We start from the raw sequence: 10847 nt of genomic DNA, 5'->3' as shown, positions 1-10847 counted from the left end.
TTGATTTGATTGTATCCGGAAAAACCATCCATGAAGGAGAATATTTCGCTGCCGGCACAATCATCAATGATTTGATCGATATAGGGAGTTGGGTAATTGTCCTTTGGACAGGCTCGATTAATGTCCCTATAATCGATGCATATTCTTATTGTTCCCTGCTTTTTGTTAACCGGAACAATATTCGATACCCAATCCGTTAACGGGATCGGATAAATGAAACCTGCTTTGAGTAATTTTTCAACTTCTGCTTTAATTGCAGCAACTTTTCTTGGGTGAATCTGACACAAACGTTGCTGGACGGGTTTAGCGTCCGGGTAAGTCTTGATCTCATGAACAACAATCGTGGGATCAATTCCTTGCATTTCCTCATAGGACCAGGCAAACACGTCACGGAATTCTTGAAATAGGGCCTTATATAGTTGAATTTCATCATCTATACACAAGGCACCTATATGAATGTTCTCAACAATTCTGGGCTTAACCTAAATGTCAATAGGAATAGTTCGAGAGATGTTTCCCAAATTTAACTCTGAATCGGGATGTTTCATGGGATTCTGAGGTTCCTTGACATATTCAGTCGTAAAAATTGATGAGAAATCATTTTCAAAACGATCATTCTTAGGTAAAAACGAAGATCTATGATGGAGATCTTCCCGTGGTAAATCATCTATACATAGGATTTCACGAATTTGCTCATCAGAGTGAACAAGTTCAGAAAACGTGATTAAATCAGAGGTTGATGTGAAAAGTGATTCCTCACGGACCACATTCATGAAGTCAATTTCGATTGAAGATGGGTCGGTAAACGATTGCACGGCCTCATACGCAATTTCATATGGACTCAAAGGCATGACATCACCAAATGAGTCTATCTCAGATTCAGAAGGAATGATCCAAGGATCATCATAAACAATGGTGTCTGATGTAATCATATGAATGGTTGCAAATGAAGATGATGCGTTGATCAGAGGAAAAGGAAAAGTTCCCAGCAAACCGGCATCTTTAACTAGTCCTACTCCAACATCCTTATATGGGATAGTCATTTTACCAACATGCTGAATACTCTCAAAAGAGGCTGGGTCGGATGAAAAGTAAGCCAGTTGGTCTATTGTTACAATATTTCCATTATGTAGAAACTTTATAACCCGAAAGACCGATGAAACGACCGCTGTCATAGCGTAAGACCAACTTCGACCCAAGACAAGGTTGTAATCTAGACTAACGGTTTTTCCTTCAACCCCTATAGGCAAATCCTGTAGAATGCCAAAAGGATGAAACCCATGGCCATCAAAGGCCTTTAGAATCGTCGGGGATTGATTTAGCGAAGGAGAACCAAGCGATCTCCAACACTGTATCGACATAATACACGTTGAGGCTCCCTCATCAATTACAGTCTGATGAATAGGCCTGTTTTTGACTATCACTGGAATCTGGAAATCCATTTGATGAGGCAAACACGGTGTACAATTTTCTAGATCGAAAATTATTAGGTTCGAGTCCTGAACGTCAACAGCTTCGATAGTCGACAAAAGTAATTTCCGTTGTGCTGGACATGATTGCAGCACTTCCAAAGCTGACATTGGTGAGGGTGAAACAACTAAATCCTCAATAATGTTATAATTCTGAGCCGCTCTTGCATGTGGATTGAAAGCTGACTTTCGAAGTATACCCTTGGCGGGTGGTTTGATTACCAAGTCTGGATTAGGTTTCTCGATCTGTAGTGGATCGGAACCGGGAGCTGAGGTTGATGGATTAGAATGAGAATATTTTGCTTCTTTACCATCAACAGGACTTTTACTACCATAATCTTGCGATCGAGTGGCAATCCAAACATGGGACATCATCAGTATGGGTTCTTCATTGGCACTCGAGGAAGAACCTATCATCTTACTGTCTTGAGCTCGAAAAGGATCCTTCAAAACAGCGAGAGTTCAGGAACCTTTGACAATCTTCGCAACCTCTGCACGATGATGGCAGTCTCTTGTAAAATGTTCATCGTCACAAATGAGACAAGGATAACGAGGTTTGCGCTTTTCATCATTGGATTCTGATTTTTCAAGTTTCTCCTTTGAATTTTTGTCCGTTTTATTCTTCTTCTTTCCTTTCTTCTTCCCACAGGATTTTGATTTGGCTGTAGATGACTCTACAACGTGAATATCGGCGGAAATCTCTGCAGAAGAATCTCCTATTGGGGAATCAGGCAAGGTTATGATAGGGGAAGAATTCTTGGAAGACTTCTTCTTACTTTTAGTGTTAACCGTACCAATCATACCATCGGCGGCATGAGATCCCGAAGGAGCTGCAGCAATTTGATTTTGCTTGGGAAGATCAGGGATTTTCTCGTGTAACGTACCTGACTGAGTATAGACCAAGTCAAGGTACTGTGCTTGAGCAATTACTTGCTCCTGAGTAACAACTCCGGCTTTAGCTACATCTTCAGTGATCTTTGGCAACAAAGATTTTACAAACCACTCGACCAAGATCTGATCCGTAATAAACACCTTCACTAAACGCCGTCGACGTCTCCACTCATGAATATGATCTGAAATGTAAGTGGATGTCGATTGTTTTAATGAAGTTAACAATTCTGTGCCATTGTCATATCGGACTGGCAACTGAAAATGAGTTAAAAACGAGGTAGCTAACTGACTAAAATTATAAAAAGTGCCGCACGGTAACTCAATGTACCACTTGGCCGTGAGACCAATTAGAGTGCGCTGGAAAAGTTTAAGATGGATTTAATCATCTAAAATGGAGTTAGACGCACACCAGAGGTGGTAAGTCATCATGGTTCGATGGGTCCTCTCCTGATTTACTTTCGAACTTAGGAATGTCACTGGGCAACTTATTCGACATTGGCGGCCAAAACGGAAGATAATTAATGGGATCGTTCATTAGGCGCGACAAGTCAGGTAAGTCCAAAGTTGTGATAAATGATAACCTCCGATTAGGATCCCTAAAAATCTGGGTCATGAGACCAGCCCCAGGAGGAGGATATCCAGGATAACTAGGAATAGGAATTGCGTTTGGGATATTGTATCCTCCCGGGAAAACCAGGATTAACCGGACCGTACTGGGGTTGTTGAGGTTGTTTATAAGTGTACCCATGGTATGGTTGATACTAATAGACTGGTTGCTACACAGCAGGACCGAATTGATACTGTCCCTGGTACGGTTTCTAAGTAAATTTTGGTTGACTTGTGACAACCGTACTTGAACCAGGTTGTCCTACAGGCATCTGAACCGAAGTTTGAATCGTAGATCCAGATGGTGGTAAAGATGTCTGAGGAGTAGATACAGGAACAGTAGAAACCGGAGTTGTCGATACTCTGGAAGTAGGTGGGGTAGATTGAACAGATGTTGCAGCAGTTGTAGCAGTCGTTTGAGGCGGAGTATGAGGTGTACTAGGCCCAGACTGAGAAACTACCGAAGGTACAGAAGATTGAATGTTAGACTGGACTGATTGCTGGGGTGTACCAAAAACTAAGGGTTGTCCAGTTTGAGGTAAACATGGACGACTATCTCGACATATTTAACGGAGGATAATAACCTCTAGGTGTTGGGTGATAAGGAGCGCGAGGTGGTGAAAAACTTAACCCTGGGTTTTCTAAGAAATTAGTCAAAAAAAGATACCAAGTACTGCTCCTAGGTGGACTGTAAAAAATTGATTCATGCTCCCTTAGTTCAATAACAGGTTGATTTTCTGGGATAGGGATGCCTACTTATTCTTCTGGAGTAGCAAGTTCTTCAATAGCAATAAGTCCAGAAGGAAGATCTTGGGTCATTACTCTTTCTACCCTAGGTGAACCAGGACCACTAGAAGTTGGAGAAACAAACCCCGATGTTGGAGTAGTAGCAAATTCACTTTCAGGCTTGGATATTTCAGGTTCCTCACCTATATCACTAGTAGATGAAAAGCTACCAGTAACTTCAGAAACAGACACTAACTGTAGATTATGATCTGCCACTAACGTTTGAAAATTAGGATGTACTATCAAAGAAGATTCTCCTTCTTCAGGTGACCCAAATCTACTGTCTCTAGGAGTTACAAGGACTTTCAAGCCTTCAAGATAGCTCGGGACTTCCTCAGGAGGTTTGCCCCGAAGTCTACGGGACTTCCTCAGTAATTCAGCCACGTTTAAAAACTCAAGAGATTGGCCCCGAAGTCTACGGGACTGCCTTGGTAATTCAACCACAGTTAAAAACTTTTAACTACTTCACACGCAAACAAAGTAAAATCTCAATAAAAACCACCTAAAGCCTCTAAAGAACCAAACAAATTTGAATCACACGCCTAAAGCATCTAGGAGATCAAACACACACAAACAGTAACTTTCCGCAGTTTTTGTAAATAGAAGGTGCGGGACCGCAGGTGACAGTGAGAGAAAGTGCGGAACCAGAGTTCCATTGATTTTCAATGTCTTTCTCATATTTTCAAAACTTGACTTGAAGAGCTGATGTCTGAGACTTTCTTAGGAGGACAGTACAAGTGATGATAGACCCATACTGACTGCAAATAATCATGGTGATGATATTTTTGTGTAACAGAAGCATTCGAAAAATTAAAATCCTTCAAAGCCTTCGCTGAAAATGAATCAGATTACAAAATTAAGTGCCTCAGGTCTGACAGAGGTGGAGAGTTTACCTCAAATGAATTTTTCGATTTCTGTGAAGAACATGGAATAAGAAGGGAATTCTCTACGGCTAGGACTCCTTAGCAAAATGGAGTGGTGGAAAGGATGAACAGAACAGTCCAACAAATGGCTCGTGCTATGCTTGATGAGTCTGGAACTCCTGCAACCTTCTGGGGTGAAGCTGCATATTCTGCGGTTGTTATTCTCAACAAAACAAATGTTCGAGTGAACGGCACTCAAACTCCTCATGAACTCTGGTATGGTGAGACTCCTTCGGTAAAGCATTTCAAAAATTTTGGGAGCAAATGATATATTAAGAATACTGATGAGCAGCTTGGCAAACTTGAACTTAGAACATATGAAGGCATTCTCCTTGGTTATTCTCCTCACAACAAAGCATATAAGTGTTACAATAAAAGACTTGGAAGAATCGTTGACAGCATTGATGTAGTGGTTGATGAAAAAGGATACATCCCTAGGCAAGTAAATCATGAAGATATCGATGAGGATGAAGACTACTCTCCAAATCAGACAAATGTTGAAGAAGAACCTCAAGAGGCAGTAGAGGGATAGACAAGGATAGAAGAGAAGACTCCATCCAGGTACATTTAGAAGAATCATCCAGAATATCAGATTTTGGGGCAGAAAGAAGAAGGTGTACAAACTAGAATAACAATTGCAGAAGCCTCAAGCTATTTGGCATTACTCTCCTCCACTGAACCACAAAATGTAAAAGAGGTGTGCAAAGATGAATGTTGGGTCAAGGCAATGGAAGAACTTGAGCAGATTGAAAGGAACAACACTTGGGAGTTGGTTCCTAGACCAGAAGATAAGAATGTCATAGGAACAAAATGGATCTTCAAGAACAAGTTGAATGAAAATGGGGAAGTTATTAGAAACAAGGCCAGGCTTGTTTGTAAAGGGTATGCTAAACAAGAAGGAATAGACTTTGAAGAAACTTTTGCTCCCGTTGCTAGAATTGAAGCCATTCGAATGTTCCTTTCTCTCTCAAGCTTTCCAAAGTTCAAAGTATTTCAAATGGACGTGAAGTCAGCCTTTCTGAATGGAGACTTAGAAGAAGAAGTATACATCGAGCAACCAAATGGTTTCATCCCTGGGAATGACCCAAATCTTGTATGCAGACTTAAAAAGGCTCTTTATGGGCTTAAACAAGCTCCAAGGGCTTGGTACTATCGTTTGGATAAATACCTTCATCAACAAGGTTTTTCAAAAGGATCAGCAGACAGCAATCTCTATATAAAAATTGAAAATAACAAATTGCTAATACTTGTTGTGTATGTAGATGATATTATCTTTGGAAGTAATGAAGAAGCTATGAGTCAAAGCTTTGCCTTGTTGATGCAGAAAGAATTCGAAATGTCCTTGCTTGGAGAACTGACATACTTTATTGGATTGCAAATCCAACAAAATGAAGGCGGTATCTTCTTGTCTCAAACCAAGTACCTCAAGCAGATTCTGAAGAAGTATGGCATGGAAGATTCAAAACCAGTATGTACCCCCATGGTTACAGGATCCAGCCTCAGTGCTAATGATGAATCGGCAGCAGTGCATCAACCAACCTATAGATCTATGATTGGAAGTCTACTTTATTTGACAGGTACCCGACCAGACATCATGCATGCAGTGGGAATAGTTGGAAGATTTAGTCAAATCCAAAGGAAACTCATCTTCAGGCAGTCAAGAGAATCTTCAAGTACCTTCAAGGAACTCAAAACTATGGCTTATGGTACCCTAGAGATACAGATCTCACACTTCATGCTTACACAGAAGCAGATTGGGCCAGAAGCGTGGATGACAGGAAGAGCACAAGTGGTGGTGCATTCTTTATGGGTTCCAGATTAGTATCTTGGTTCAGCAAGAAATAGATTTTGATTGCTTTATCTAAAGTTGAAGCGAAATATGTGGCTGCTGCATCTTGTTGCACTCAACTTCTCTGAATGATGCAAACCTTGCAGGATTTTCAAATCACTTGTACTCCACCTGTCTCTATCTTATGTGATAATACAAGTGCAATAAGCATTTCAAAGAATCCTGTCATGCATTCAAAGACCAAGCACATACCTATCAAATATCACTTTCTTCGGGAACAAGTGCTTGAGCAAAAAGTCAAGTTGGAGTATGTTCCTTCTAAGGAACAAATTGTTGATATCCTCACCAAACCACTGCCCAGGGAAATTTTTGAATATCTCAGACAGAAGCTGGGAGTAGTTGATGCTTCATCCTGTTGTTGAAGCTTGTCTGTTTCAAAGAAAAGTTGGTGTATGCGAGTTGGATGAGGGGAATCCGCGTACATACGTTGATTTATGCAGGTGCAGTTGCATATATGGAGTTCTGAAGAAAATCAGCAAGGACAGACTCTGGTTGAAGAGAGTCTGATATGGGTCTGTTAGAGACCATCAGGCACAAGTTCAGGGGGAGTAGATAATCTTCTAATAATGCATTGTTGGCATTACCTTAGAAGCTCTTGGTTCTAGTACTCAAGCTATTTTTGGTTCAGGTGGATCAGCTGCAGAAAGAAGAACAGAAGGGGAACATGGTTGCTGATTGTTAGATGCTGCTGATAGTAGTTATTGGTGATTTGCATAGTCTTGATATTTCGTCTCTATGTCATGTATATATTTTTTTTATCAAGGTCATGTAACGGCCTATTTTGGTTTCCCCACTATGTCTGGGATGATTGATGCAATTGGTTGTCATATGTAAATTTCTGATGTATCCCCACTTGGTTGGGTGGATGATCCCCACTTGGTTGGGTGATGGTTGTATGTATTGAGTCTTTTGGTGATAGGAAAGTCTTTTATGATGTATAAGTTATGGTTCTTCTTGAAGAACACCTTTTTGCAGATCTTGCCTACAGTCAGGGGGAGCATATTTATAACATCAGAGCAAAGATATCAGCATGTACTCAAGGGGAGCACAATCGTTTGCCCTTGATGACAAATGGGGAGAATGACTTTGAGGATCTTGGGATTACCATCAAGTCCAAAGGGGGATATTATTGGCATTTTGGAACCGGTGTGACGCTATGGTACAGGTGTTGTCCTTCATGGAAACTCACTTTGGTGACAGATCTCAGTTCAGGCGCTCAGAATGAAGGAAATCTTGTATACGCATGTTCACCATGCTGAAGATGCGTATACACGCGAGTTATACGTTCAAATGTCGCGTATGCGTATACACTCACTTTTATTTACAGAAAAGTGCGTACATGGTGGGAAACTTATTTTTGGTCCGTGGTTGTTAGTCCTTGGAATTTGAACCTATGGTTTTGGACCATGGTATCTCGCCAAAAGTGTTGACCCCAGGTTTTGGGCCCTTGGTATTGGTTTATTATGGTTTTGGACCGTGGTATTGTGGAAGGGCTAAAACTATAAAAGAGGAAGGAGATCATGTGGCAAAGTACCATCTGATTTATTGAATATCTGATATAGTGCTAGATCTGGAATACTGGTGATTAGGTTATGGTGCAGATCTAGATCTGAATGAAGGAGGAACCTGAGTACAAGAAGGATAAGGACTATTGATGGATCAAAATCTCAAGGCTTGAACATTGGTATCTCTGTATGATTTTGATCTATTATATGTGGCGCACTCTTGATCTATAAATCTAGGTTAATTAATGTCTGAATGTTTAAAAGAATAAATTATCCTTTATAGATCTGTACATAGGTTCAGTGAAGTGCAGGTGTGTATACACGCTTTTTCTGTGAATGAAAGAAGAGTATACACAGGATGGTTGTGGTACAGAAGCGTATACATGCAGATTGATGAATAGTGAAGTAGCGTACATATCTTGATTTATGTTCTAGCTACTTCTGTTTTATTGCTGCAGTGTTCTGGGTACAGCTGACAGAGAAGTGTTTATTTGATTCAGTTTTTGATTGGTGAAAAGGGTTTGGTTGATGCAAAAATACTTGATGTTTGATTGGTATTACTTGTGGATCCAATCTGAAAATTAATGAAACGAGGTCCCTGAAAGCAGAGAGAAGGTTGTAGCCTTCTGCAGGTAGGAGCCTGCGTACTAGTATCTCAAGCTAGTACAAGAACTAAGGGGGTTGGAGCTCCCTTCCAGGAAAGCTGGAGAACGAGAGAGAGTTGTAGCTCTCTGCAGGTTGCAGCCTGCATACTGGTAAAGTCTGCACCGGTGCAAAACATTGTAAAGAGAAGTTTATAATTAAAAAGAAGGTAGAGACAAATTGCAGCAGGGGGTTTTCGCCCACATTGGGTTTCCTCCTTATATCTTGTGTTCATGTGTGTGACTGTCTTCTGCTCTGTTTCACTGGTTCTAGTACTGGATGATGAGCTGGTCCATGTTGATTTTCTACTCGTGTAGGACCTGGATCGCTCGGTCATCCTAGGCGCAAATTTCGGCGATGACCCCATCCTACAGCTAGTAATTTATTTCATGCGGCAGGTCAGCCAAGTTCAAGCTGACACCTTTCATGCTACTCACTATAGCCTGGACATCCTTGCTTGTTGCTGCTAATGTGCCTTCGAGCAAGATGAAGGTGTTACCCATACGGGCGCGCAGTGGTTGTTCGGCCTCAGTGGTCCCTGCTCTGACATACTAGGCCATTGTGCCTGTTTGGGGGTGTCGTACTTGTAAACCTTGTAGCTACACACTGAGCACCCCCAACACAATTTTCTGCTCCATCTGCAATCCCTCGAGCACACCCTCAGCGACTTCCCGAATTGTTTTCCTGATATCCAATAGATCACCTTCTGTGATCATGATCAGGTCGTTAGACGTATTTGTGGCTTTCCCTTTCTTCCTGGGGATGGTTTCCTCTAGGTCATGTGGCCACTTGAGTTGTGTTGATGTCATACTAGGGCCTGTGCAGTCCTCCTCCGCGTCCACCTCCCCGGTCTTCTGCCCCGAGGACATCTTCTGGCCTTCCTCAGCCTCTCTGGTTGGCGCGGTTGTGGTCTCTGTCATCTATGTTGTTGCTACTAAATCGACTGCCTTCTACCGTGTGGCTGCTTCTTGTTCTTGGCACTTCCTCTTAGCTAGCTGCGTGAGGCACAACTTGGTGTTCTTCTTTCATTGCTAATCTTTGACCTTCTCCATTTCCACCAAGTCCGGAGTGCGCCACTCCGGAGGCCATGACTCCATTACTACAAAGATCGCATCATCCATGGCAATGAATGGAAGCTTCACCCATTTTCATACTGGATCCTTGCGCGCCCAGATATACAAGTTATGCATATGCGCCTTGAATTATGTCATGCTTTGCAAGCTGTTATGAATGGTAGGGGACAAGCACGGCCTACGGTTGATCCATGTTCAGATGCTTGCCTCTAAAAACACCCAAAACACCATTATCTCACGAATCTTGTTCACGTCTCTTCTAGCCCAGAGTGAGGTGTACCTCACGGCTTTAGGTAGGTCACCCTCAGTAGTGGGAAACTGGCTATCCTTCGAAAGCTCCCTTGCAACCAACAAGATGGTTAAAAGTAACCACACATAGTGGAATGCCTTCCCCTTCTCTTGGGCCTCCTTGCAGTTTGTTAAGAAATTGTCACAGAGGAATTCCACTCAGTTGAACTGGACCCCCTCTACGCATTGCTCTGCCAACGTAATCATGGATGATGGTACTTCATCAGTGCGACATTTCCACATTAGCCTACTGGCCAGTAGCTAGGTGGCTACGTGCACCCCTTGGTCTTTAATACTTTCTTTTTTGTACCCCCGCTTTCTCTTTTCTAATTTATACTTGGCCTTCATAGCTTTTGCGAGGGCCAAGTCGCTACTTTTTCTTTGTTGACACCTAATCCGAAACGGATGGGTGAACTGGACAGTCATCTAGAAGATGAACTGATTCATTTTATGTATGTATATAAATAATAGTTGGCTAATGAATAAGATCATCAGTTCTTTCTTGCGCTCATTAATTTCTGGAGTTCACCTGGCCTGACATGGTATCAAAGCACAGGTCCCAAAATAGTGTAACTCCTGCTGAGCGCTGCATCATCCTGAGCGATTCCCTGAGCAATTCTCTGAGCATATAGCGCTGCCACTGCTGTAGACTGCGCCCTCTGTCCTGAGCGCCTCTGGAGACTGCGCCCTCTGTCCTGAGCGCCTCTGAGACTGCGCCCTCAGATCATGAGTAATTGATGTGCGTTTTTTGGTGAGGAGTCGTTTTTTTTGGTATTGAATGCATAGAAGCGTTTTCCTTGGCATGCTTGACGATT

The sequence above is a fragment of the Pinus tabuliformis genome, chromosome 6, assembly GCF_031772625.1.
Source record: "Pinus tabuliformis cultivar Carrire ecotype Pingquan chromosome 6, CPIR1, whole genome shotgun sequence".
NCBI classification, from domain to species: Eukaryota; Viridiplantae; Streptophyta; class Pinopsida; order Pinales; family Pinaceae; genus Pinus; species Pinus tabuliformis.
Note: the sequence above shows the minus strand (reverse complement) of the source record.